We start from the raw sequence: 10,568 nt of genomic DNA on the forward strand, positions 1-10,568 counted from the left end.
TGTATAATCAATTAGGTGAGCATTTGATGTCTGATTCTATTGTAATTTTGCATGTCTCTCAATTATGATTATATTTAACTTGTAGTAAACTTAATTGTGCAAATTGACTATCGTTTTGTTGTGTAATGTGAAATGACTAAATTACCCTTAAGCGTTTAAATGTAATATTTGCATGTTTAATTGAAAGTTTGAGTTCATGTTAATTACATTGAACGTCATATTTCAATGAAATTTTAATAAATTTTAAATGGTTTACTTCAGTAAAATGTGCTTAAAGTGGATCATGATCGGTCCAACACGATTGAAACCTAATGTATGCTCAGGTATCCGGCTTAGTCTCATTGATCGGGTATGGGGCGTTACATTTGTTGGTATCATAGTTAGGTTATGATTTTTTTGTTGATTATTGATATGTATGTGATTGTGTGTTTGGGGTAGGAAACGAGAACTATATTGCCAGGTAATTTTAAATATTTCTACAGCTCTTGCCTTGATCACTCGGTGCAGGTTTGGTTATATGCACACTTAAACTATTAATTTTCATAAATTGTACCTTGAATCCATTTGCAAACATGTTCGAAAGAGTTAATTGAGTCATTTTCTTGAATTTATAGTTTTCTACTCTGTCGACTACCTGAATTCCTTGCATTCGAGATTCTGATTATGTATGTGATATGATTATCATATTTTGAAACTTTGTACATTGAATTTGTTTATAATTGATTACTGATGGGTTATTGGATTTGTGATATGAGGAGTGAATCCCTTATTACATCTATTGAAGTGTACGATTCTCTACTTTTTGGATTCTGATTGGGTGTGTAAATCGTCGTTTAATATGATTTGTTGTATATGTGGATTGAATTGATTGGTTTGGTTTAATCCATATTTGTGGTATTAAACTGTTAATTATTTGCTTTAATAGTTCAGTTGAGTTTGGTAACATCACTATGGTCGTGTCAGTGTCTTGGTATTGGTGTTGTTAAAGACTGTAAGATGTTTATATAGACGCTCTTGAGTGTTAAGTTTTGATTGGTTGTTTGAATCGTCTTCTGGTGTATGAAATAGTTTCGTCAGAGATGTGATCGTTCGATACGTTTGAATTTTAGGTTATTGTGTATGTGCGTTGGTTTGTGATTGATCTTGGCTCTGTGGTTGTTGGTTCAGTTGTTAATAAGTATCATGTACAAGAAGTTTAAATTGTCAAGATATTTCAGTAAATAGTTCCTGAATAGTTTTTTTCGGCTCAAGGGGTTGAATTTCACTTGAGAAGCAATGTTATGGTTCTGGTATCTGTTGTTGTTCGACATGAGATATAGACTGAGTTGAAAGGATTTGAGTTTAGATTGTAAGTTTTGTTGGGTTATGAATTGGGTCAAGTATCATTTGGGGTTGGTATGCGTGGATGATTATGGTCGTATCTCGTTTTGGTATGAGGTGTTCTTGTGACGGGCTAGAGAAGAAAGTAATATGATGCACAAGTGTGTTTGTTGTAAACAGAGCAAGTCATGTTCGTGAATAAGTAACTTAGTCAATAATTAGTTGATTTGGTTTGGGAATCTGAGGTGTTATTGAAAACTGATTTGCGGTTAGGTTGTTAACAGATAGAGGTTTATGAGGCGCATATGATTATTTTGGGACAGTTTATGTTGTGTTATTCGTCTCGACAGTCATTCATGTTGTTCAGGGATTTGTTGAACCGTGTACTTTTATTGAGGTCTGCTTAGGTTGTGTATTTTGAGATTGTTGTTTGGGGTTGACTTGAAGTTGTTTGAAATAAAGTTCTGAATTATAAGTGTTGATTCTGGGTCGTGGTGCTGCAACTCAAGTTGTTGTGTGGGTCCAAAGAAGTTATGAGTTGGTGTGAGTTACAGGTTGTTAAGAAGTACTACTAAGGTTCGCTTTTGGTTAAAATTTTTCCAATAATGGTTGTTTGGTTGTCGGGGTATTTCTTCATTGTTACCTTCTTATTGGAATTACTTTAGGGGGTGGTGTTTGGTTTAATTGCGTTTATGTGGTTATGAGTAGCTTGGAGTGTTTTGATTCAAGTAATTGAGGTTTTGATATTCTTTTGATTGGGTTAAAACGCTTGGTGACCAAGATGTTCTTTGAAAATCATATTTTTGTGTGATGATGTTAGATGGTTAGGTGTTTCGTGATTTCAAGCTAGGGTGTATATGTGGTTGAGGATTTCAGTTGAGGTGTGAGATTCTTGCAAGGGCATTTGAAGGGGTATTGTGATGCGTCTGTGAGCTACAAGGATGTATGGGGAGTGTCAAGAGAGCTGTAGTGCTAGTCGGGATTGAAATGTGTGGTTATTGAGTTTGTTGGTTAATGTTGGTTTGTTAACGTGTGAAAATTCAAGTCTCATTGTTCTTCGGGTTTACTTTAGTAGGTTAGTATTCGGTAATGGAAGTGGGAATGTATTATGTTGGACCTTGTGACAAGTTTCTCTTATTGTCGTCAGGAAAGGATTTTGTTTGGGTAGTTGTACCGTTTTCTAAGAATGTGCATTTCTACCCATGCGTGTGATGGGTTCATTTTGGAAGCTAGTTGAGTTGGGATTAGCAGTGATGATAGGTTGCGTAGTGTTCCTTTGTTGATCATTTTGGGTTATGATCCTCGAGTTGTGTCAAGATTTTGGAAGGGTTTACGTAAGCTCCGGGGTCAAGGTTTAGCTTTAGTGTTGTTTGTCGTTCATGAATTGATGGTCAGTTAGGTGGATACTTCGAGTTTTGGGAGGATATGCTTCAGTCTTGTGTTATAGACTTTGTTGGTTCTTAGGAACGTTATTTGCCAATGGTGGAGTTTGTGTGTTATAACAATTATCAGACTAGTATTAAGATGGCTCCTTTGGAGGTGTTGTATGGCCATAAATGTCGTACTCCTTTGTGTTGGGCAGAGTTGAGTGAGAGGCGTGTTGTTGGTCCAGATTTGGCTTAATAAATGTTTTGGAAAGATTTAAGTGGTTTTATATATTTGATTTTAATTTTGGAAGTTTAATTAATTGGTTTCTTGATTAGATTGAAAGAATTAGAAATTGTTATTTTAGTGACCATTTTGTAAATTATCACAATGTCCAAAGTCTATGAAGCAATTTTACCAAGACTTATGTTTAGAGTTTTCTCTCCTGAACTTAAAGTATTTTAACTTCTCATTTTTACCACAATTTCATCTAGATTCATTTTAATCCAAATTACATTTTCTTAATTACTTGTTTTCATTCTCTGGTTATTCATTTTCTCTCATTTTCACAATTTGGTAGCTCCTCTTAACTTCCTCCATTTTCTCTCATTTTATTTCAACCTAGCTGATCAATTCCTTTTCTTTTCTCTACTTGATTTCTAAATTCACTCTCCTTAATCTTGTTTTCAATTTTTAAAAGAATATATTTTATTCTCTTCATTATTTTAAGGCTTAATCATAATGGAGTTTCATTGTTGATCTCATTTTCAATCCATTTTCAGTATGGTAAAGATCTTCTCCTTGGTTTTCTTTTCTGCTTTGAGGGCAAGTGATTTTTTGTTAATGATTTTGTGGAATTATTAATTTAATTGAAAAGATTTTAATTGATTTTTAGATTTAATTAATGTGCTAATTGCTTGAGTTGATTTTGAGGTTTTCTTAATGAAATTGAGTTGTTTTCAATTGCTATTGATTTGGATATCGATTTCTTGAAAATAACGTGGAATTTCAGTGTTTTGGAAATTCAGGAATTTAGGTTTGTGAAGGTTGATTTGTACTGTTTTAATTGGATTTGATGTTGATTTAGTTGTTGATTATTAGTTATTGTAAAAGAGAAGTGATGCAAATAAGATCGAAGGTGTCAGAGAGTCGTTTCGGTAAGATTTTTGACGTTTTCACTTTGTTTTAGAAAACAGAGAATTTTGCTCTATTTTAAAATAGATTTTAATGTGTTATTTTTCGTTTCAAGGTCCTTATTGTGTTAATTGTTTGGGAGATTTTATGCTTGGTGTTTGGTGAACGTTTGGGAGCATTTTCGATTTTCGGACAACAAGGTGAGCGGCTCTCATTCTTAGAAATAGATATGATTCAAGGTTGAAGTTTGTCTATTTTATGCATTTGATTAATTCTAATATGTTTATGTTATTTGGATAATGATGTTGTTGATGATATGAATTATGTTAATTTGTATGTGATGAAAAATACGTCGAAAATGTGGATATGAAATAAGAGATATGTCGAATTATGTACCATGTGATATACCCGAATGTGAATATGAAATGTGAATGTGGGACATGAATGTGAAATGTGAATGTGTTGTATTGTGTTGTAAATGATGCATAGGATTTTGAAAGATTTTTTCGGAAATCTATACATATTCCCATTATGTGATTGAACGAGCTGAACTTTCTCACTATCCATATGTGAGTTGATCATGATTACCAATTCTGATGTGTGGTAAAAAATGAATAAGAATAATGTGAATATGTGATTGGAAGAGTTGAACTTTTTTCGCTATCCATATATGTGGGTGATTTTGACAATTATCCGTAAGTGTATTTCAAAATGTATTTGAATCAATATGTGAAAACTATGCATCAATGACAACTACTCTTGGTAAACATGGATTAATTGGCTATTGTTCTTAATAGGACCTTTGGATATGAAGGCATGCCTAGGAAAGAGTACTCTATATGTTTTGTATAAGTGTGTCTGGTTTGGGATTATACGGGGTTTGATTGGTACGTTGAGCTTTGCTCCGAGAAGGTATGAGGTTTGGTTGGGAGTAGAGCTTTGCTCTGCAATCCTGGTTTTGGACCTGTGTGAGTACGTAAACAAAATGGGAGTTGTATGGAGTCCGTTTATCCAACGAGTGAGTTGTGTTTCGAACAAAGGCCATTAATCTTAAAATGAAAGTATGTATGTTTTGTGTATGCCTTGCCAATGAAGGTAATTGTGCATGAATGCTTGTGAATGTCATGACTTAAGTAATTCTGCAATATTGGTAAATATTGGAAATTGTGTGCATTTAGAATATGTAATTGATCATTTAAGTATGTCATGATGTTACTTGTGTGATGAGGTAAGAACATATTAAACATGAGCATATAGGGCCATGCTTCGTCTTGACTATGTGCATTATATTTGAATGATTTTCATTCATTAGGCTTTATTAGCTCACACTCGTTGTTAACACTTTTCAGAGTAATGAAATCGAACGGAGCCGAGAGACTTATCAAGAGTGATCAAGCAAGGCAAAGGTTCTATGAAGTGTATGTGTTTTTGGAAAGCTAAGTGTGGCAATGTGGGTGATGTTTGGGACTTAGGCATATATGTGGTATTGATGACTTTTGATGTATGGACTAGACTTGTAACACTTGCGTTATACTTGAAGATTGTTGATGGTTTAATATGTTGATTTGATAATGTTATGCAAGAACTTGTTTTACTAAAGCATGTGAATACACAAAAGTTGATTTAGGCCTTAAAGAAGTGTTTGGAATGCGTAGGCAAGTGTAACTTGGTAAACTAAATTTGCTATGCTCTTAGGATGCATGATATGACCTTAAATACCAAAAATGAGTAGATTACTTGTGTTTGAAATGAACTTTTATGCAATTGTTGACTTTTAGTGCCAAATCCATTAATAATATGTTGCCATGTGTTATGAAGCATGCTACACCTTTGTTTTGACATGTATGAAGTGATTGGATAGTGTCCAAGCATGATCCTAGTCTATAATTACTTTTATGTGATTGTTTATCAAGCGCAATGTGCATGTTCTTGTGACTTCTGCACTTTTCTAGAAAAAGGATCAATCCTTTAGGGGAAAGGATTGATCCCTTTCTAAACGAATCGATCCCAAAGTTTCTGTCCAACATAGGATCGATCCTTTTGGAAAATGATTGATCCTTTTCCAAAAAGGATCAATCCCTTCTTTGTGAATTTGAGGAAAAATGGGGAAATTGCTTTCATTAAAGGGATGAAATGTTTGTGAGTCTTGTTTTGACCCCATCATGTTTAAATTAGTTCAATTTGGTCATAAAATCAATATGCTTAATTACTTTAACTCTTAACTCACAATTTGATGAGACTTGAGTGAACACTCTTAAACATACTTAATTACATATTGGACTAGTCAGTATGCTATTATTTTGTACATAAGTTTTGCATATTTATATTTTAGTCTTTAAACTTATATGATCAATTAGGTGTGCTTTTGCTGTTCGATTCTATTGTAATTTTGCGTGTTGCTCAATTATGATTATGTTTAACTTGTGGTAACCTTAATTGTGCAAATTGACAATTGTTTTGTTGTGTAATATGAAATGACTAAATTACCCTTAGGCGTTTAAATGTAATGTTTGCATGTTTAATAGAAAGTTCGATTAATTACATTGAACATCACATGTCGATGAATTTTTAATAAATTGTAAATGGTTTGTTTACGTAAAATGTGCGTAAAGTGTATCTTGATCCATCCAACACGATTGGAACCTAATGTATCCGGCTCGGTCTCATGGACCGGGTATGGGGCGTTACACTGGCTGGATGACAATCAAAGTTGACCTTGAGAAAACCTTTGATTGTCTCCGTTGGGACTTTATCTTGGACACCTTACAAGAAACTGGTTTTCCCCATCTTTTTATATGCCTGATCCTGCACTGTTTTTCCTCCTTCACTATGCAAATTCAAATCAATGGAGCTCTTACCGATTCCTTTGCTCCCGAGCGTGGAATTCGGCAAGATGACCCTCTTTTTCCTTGCCTTTTTTCCATCACCATGGAAAGACTTGGCCACTGCATTAACTACATTGTTAACAACGATTCTTGGACTCCTTCAAATTGGTTAAAAGTGGTATTCCGGTATCTCATCTCTTTTACGCTGATGATTATTCTCTTTGCTAAAGCCTCTCATTACCATGCTTATTTGATCAACCAAATTCTTGATGCGTTTGGACACTATTTAGGCCACAAGGTTAACAAATCCAAATCCTATATTTTCTTTTACAAAAACACGAGGCCTGATCTTGCTAATGCCATTAGTTCCTACCTTGGGATCAGACATGTTTCTAACCTAGGAGCATACCTTGGGCCACTCGTGAGTTTTATAATTTCATTCTTGACAAGATCAGTAAGAAACTTGAAGGTTGGTTAGCTAGTATTCTCTTGTTGGCCGTGTTACCCTTGCCAACCTGGTCATTTCCGGTATCTCGACCTATTTTATGCAGTCGTGTCGTCTTGCCTCATGTGTTTGCGAAGACATAGAGAAACTCATCCGTAACTTTATTTGGGGTTATAATGATCACAATCATGGTATCTCCCTTGTTTGTTGGGATCTCCTTACCCAGCCTTGATCCCATGGTGGCCTTGGTATTCATAAACCCAAAACCCAAAATACCACTTTCCTCATGAAGATCTATTATACCCTAGTGGATTATTGGATCTCCCTCCTTCGACAAAAATACAAGATGTTTGATCACTGACGTCCCTCCATTACCCAACCTAATTGCTCTCACATTTAGAAAGCCCTTGCAAATATTTAGCCTCACTTCTACGGATTTATTTTCTGGAAGGTTGGTGACGGACACTTCACTCGTTTCTGGCAGGACTTCTGGATTTCTCATCTTGGTCCCCTCCTTAATTGGCCAAACACCATTACCATTGTTAATGAGGATTTCATTGTTTGTGATGTTACCCTCCTGAATGGTTCCTGGAATTGGAATCTCCTTTCTCAACTCCTCCTCCCTGAAGCATTCGAACACATTCTAAATATCCACCATCCGAATCCTTCTATTTGTCATGATCGTTCGTACTAGTAATTGGATAAAAATGGAATCTTCTCAATCAAATCAACCTACTATCATTTGGATGCTACTGAATGGGATGCCCAAAATAACAACTAGGACCTCATTTGGTATATCCCGTCCTTGAGTGCATCAAATTCTTTCTTCGGCTCTCCTTAAGGGATAAACTTCTCACCAACCTCGGTCGTTCGCATCGTCATCTCATCAATGACCCTACCTGTCATGTCTGTGGCATTGGCGATGAAACAACCCTCCATATTTTCCGTGACTGTGTTATAACAAAAAAAATTTGGCTCTCTATTCCCCAAACTCTTTAGATTATTAATTTCTTCGAGCTTCCTCTCCAAGATTAGCTTCTCCAAAACCTTCGCGCCACCAACCTTTTCTCTGGCTCTAATATTACTTGGAATATTATGTTTTCTTATCTTATTTGTTAGGTTTGGAAGCAGCAAAACTCGACGATTTTCTCGGCCAGTGCCCTATCCAAAAATGTCCTCCTCCATCATAGCATGACTTGGGCCTCCCATTATTGTTATTCCCCCTTACACATTGAGAGATCAAGTGCTAAAGGAACCGAAGGAAATCCAATGGCAACCTGCCCCCACTGGTTGAATCACATTAAATAATGATGGGGCCTTCAACCCTAAGACCCGTCATGGAGTTGCTGGCAGGCTTCTTCGCAACTCTGATGGTGATTGGTTCACTGGCTTCCATTGGTATATCTCAGCCTCTACACTGCTTGGGATCTTGGGTTTGAACGCGTTCAATTCCAAACGACTATACTGAAGCCCACAAGCTCTTAACTTTCAGTGACGCAAATTCTAGTCCGATTTCCATGGTGAGAGCGATAGTTGACATGACCTTCAGTCCTAGATGGTAGAGTTTATCCTTATCCACCGCAAGGCTAACTTTGTCCCCGATACCATTGTTTAGATGGCTCCTAACACATTTTGGTTCCTCCCCCTCGAGTGCTTGACTGCATGCAGAGACCTTTATGGTCCTCATTTCACAAGGCTATATCCTCTTGTATTTGGCCTATGGCCCTACCTTCAATAAAGAAAAAAGAAGAAGAAAAAAAGACAAGATTGATATTAAATATTTTACAAGAGTAAAGTTGTAAAATACTAACTCCATCCATAATTTAATATTAGCCTTTGGATGAAGGAATTAACAAGTGGCATTATTAGGAGCATTGGATCTCAAATTTTCTTTGATTTTGTTGTGAGGTTCCAAAAATATTAAGGTAAGTTTAGGGTTTTGGTTTGAAAAGCAAATTTGTTCTCTTTCATTTGATATCACTATTCCATGATTTTAATTTATATATGTTCTTGAACTGGAAGATACACCATTTAGAGTTTAAGCATCCAAATGAATTAAATATGGATTATGAAAGATTAAATGTTGTTTTATCATTTCGATATTTGATTGAAGTTGAAAATCATATGTTAAAATTAAGTGACTAATTTGACAAGTTTGAACAAATTAGGGATTGAAGGTGGAAATTTATTTTGAGGATTTTCATGAAGGATTAAATAATTTACATGATTTAAAGTGTTGTTTGAAGCAAAAATTCAAGGTTGGAATTAAGGGAATCAATTCGGAAAGCTTTAAAAAGAGAAAGAAGTTTTTTTAAAAATTTTGAAATTAATGTGTGGATTTGCTTTCCATTAATTGAGCTTCATTCTGATGGTTGCATTGTTGAAACTGAAGTTGTTATAAGACAGTTACCATTTTTGTCCTTAAAACCATGGGAGAAAGAAAGAAAGGTTAAGGTGGAATTATGAAATCCTAGATTAATTTGAAATGCAGTAAGCATAGTTATTTCAATCAAGCATTGAAAGATTTTTTTATAAATGATTCTTTCTATTTGCACCTGGTTAGAGTGGATTCTAAGATATACATTTGATTTTATTTATCATGTAATTAATGTGCTTGATTGAAATGTATATCATAGAATCCACTCTAACCAGGTGCAAATAGAAAGATTTTATTTATGCTTATGAAGGTTATTGTCTAGTTTTGGCATAATGAGAGTCCATGTATGATTTCTGGACCGGTTGTATGTATCCCAACCTTAAACTACTCTTTTCCCCTATTTAGGCCTAGAGGGGTTTTTAATGAGGCTCTCGGTTGAGGTGATTTTAAAACTCGATAATAAAATTACATGTTGCTGAGTAAAAAAAATGTGCTTGAAGCATATAAGCAAAATTAAGGTGAAGCTAGCAAGAAAGGACAGATAAAGAACAAGTTTAAAGTTTTTGTGGATCTTACATTTTGATTGGGGTATATAGTGTCGATATGAGTGCATTGTTTTTATATTTGTTATTTATATGCTACAAGGAAGATTAGTGATAAGTCAACCTTTAATATTATGATATGATAATAGATGAATTACCTAAAGACATGTTTATAAGAAGGTAAGTGATCAATGGTACTTTCATGATATATTTATGTTATTTCAGAGTTAAAATATTTAGGATATGAATGACCTATTATGTTATTTTTATGAAATGTTCAATATATTGTTACTATCGATAATTTAATTAACATATAATATCTATTTTAATGCTCAAGCATGTACATTGGTACGTATGTGTTAATTTACTTGTACATATGATTATTGATACATTAATATTTTTGTGTTAATGGTACTGTTGTGTATATGAGATTTTGATAATTTGGTACATATGAGTTATCCACGCTAACAGTGGTTCATATTCACTCATATACCTTATATTCTCATTTAAATACTTTGGGTTATGCTATAAAGGAAATTGAAATGGTTGTTAAGTTAAGC

The sequence above is a fragment of the Hibiscus syriacus genome, unplaced genomic scaffold (genome assembly GCF_006381635.1).
Source record: "Hibiscus syriacus cultivar Baekdansim isolate YM2019G1 unplaced genomic scaffold, ASM638163v2 tig00113725_pilon, whole genome shotgun sequence".
Taxonomy (NCBI): domain Eukaryota; kingdom Viridiplantae; phylum Streptophyta; class Magnoliopsida; order Malvales; family Malvaceae; genus Hibiscus; species Hibiscus syriacus.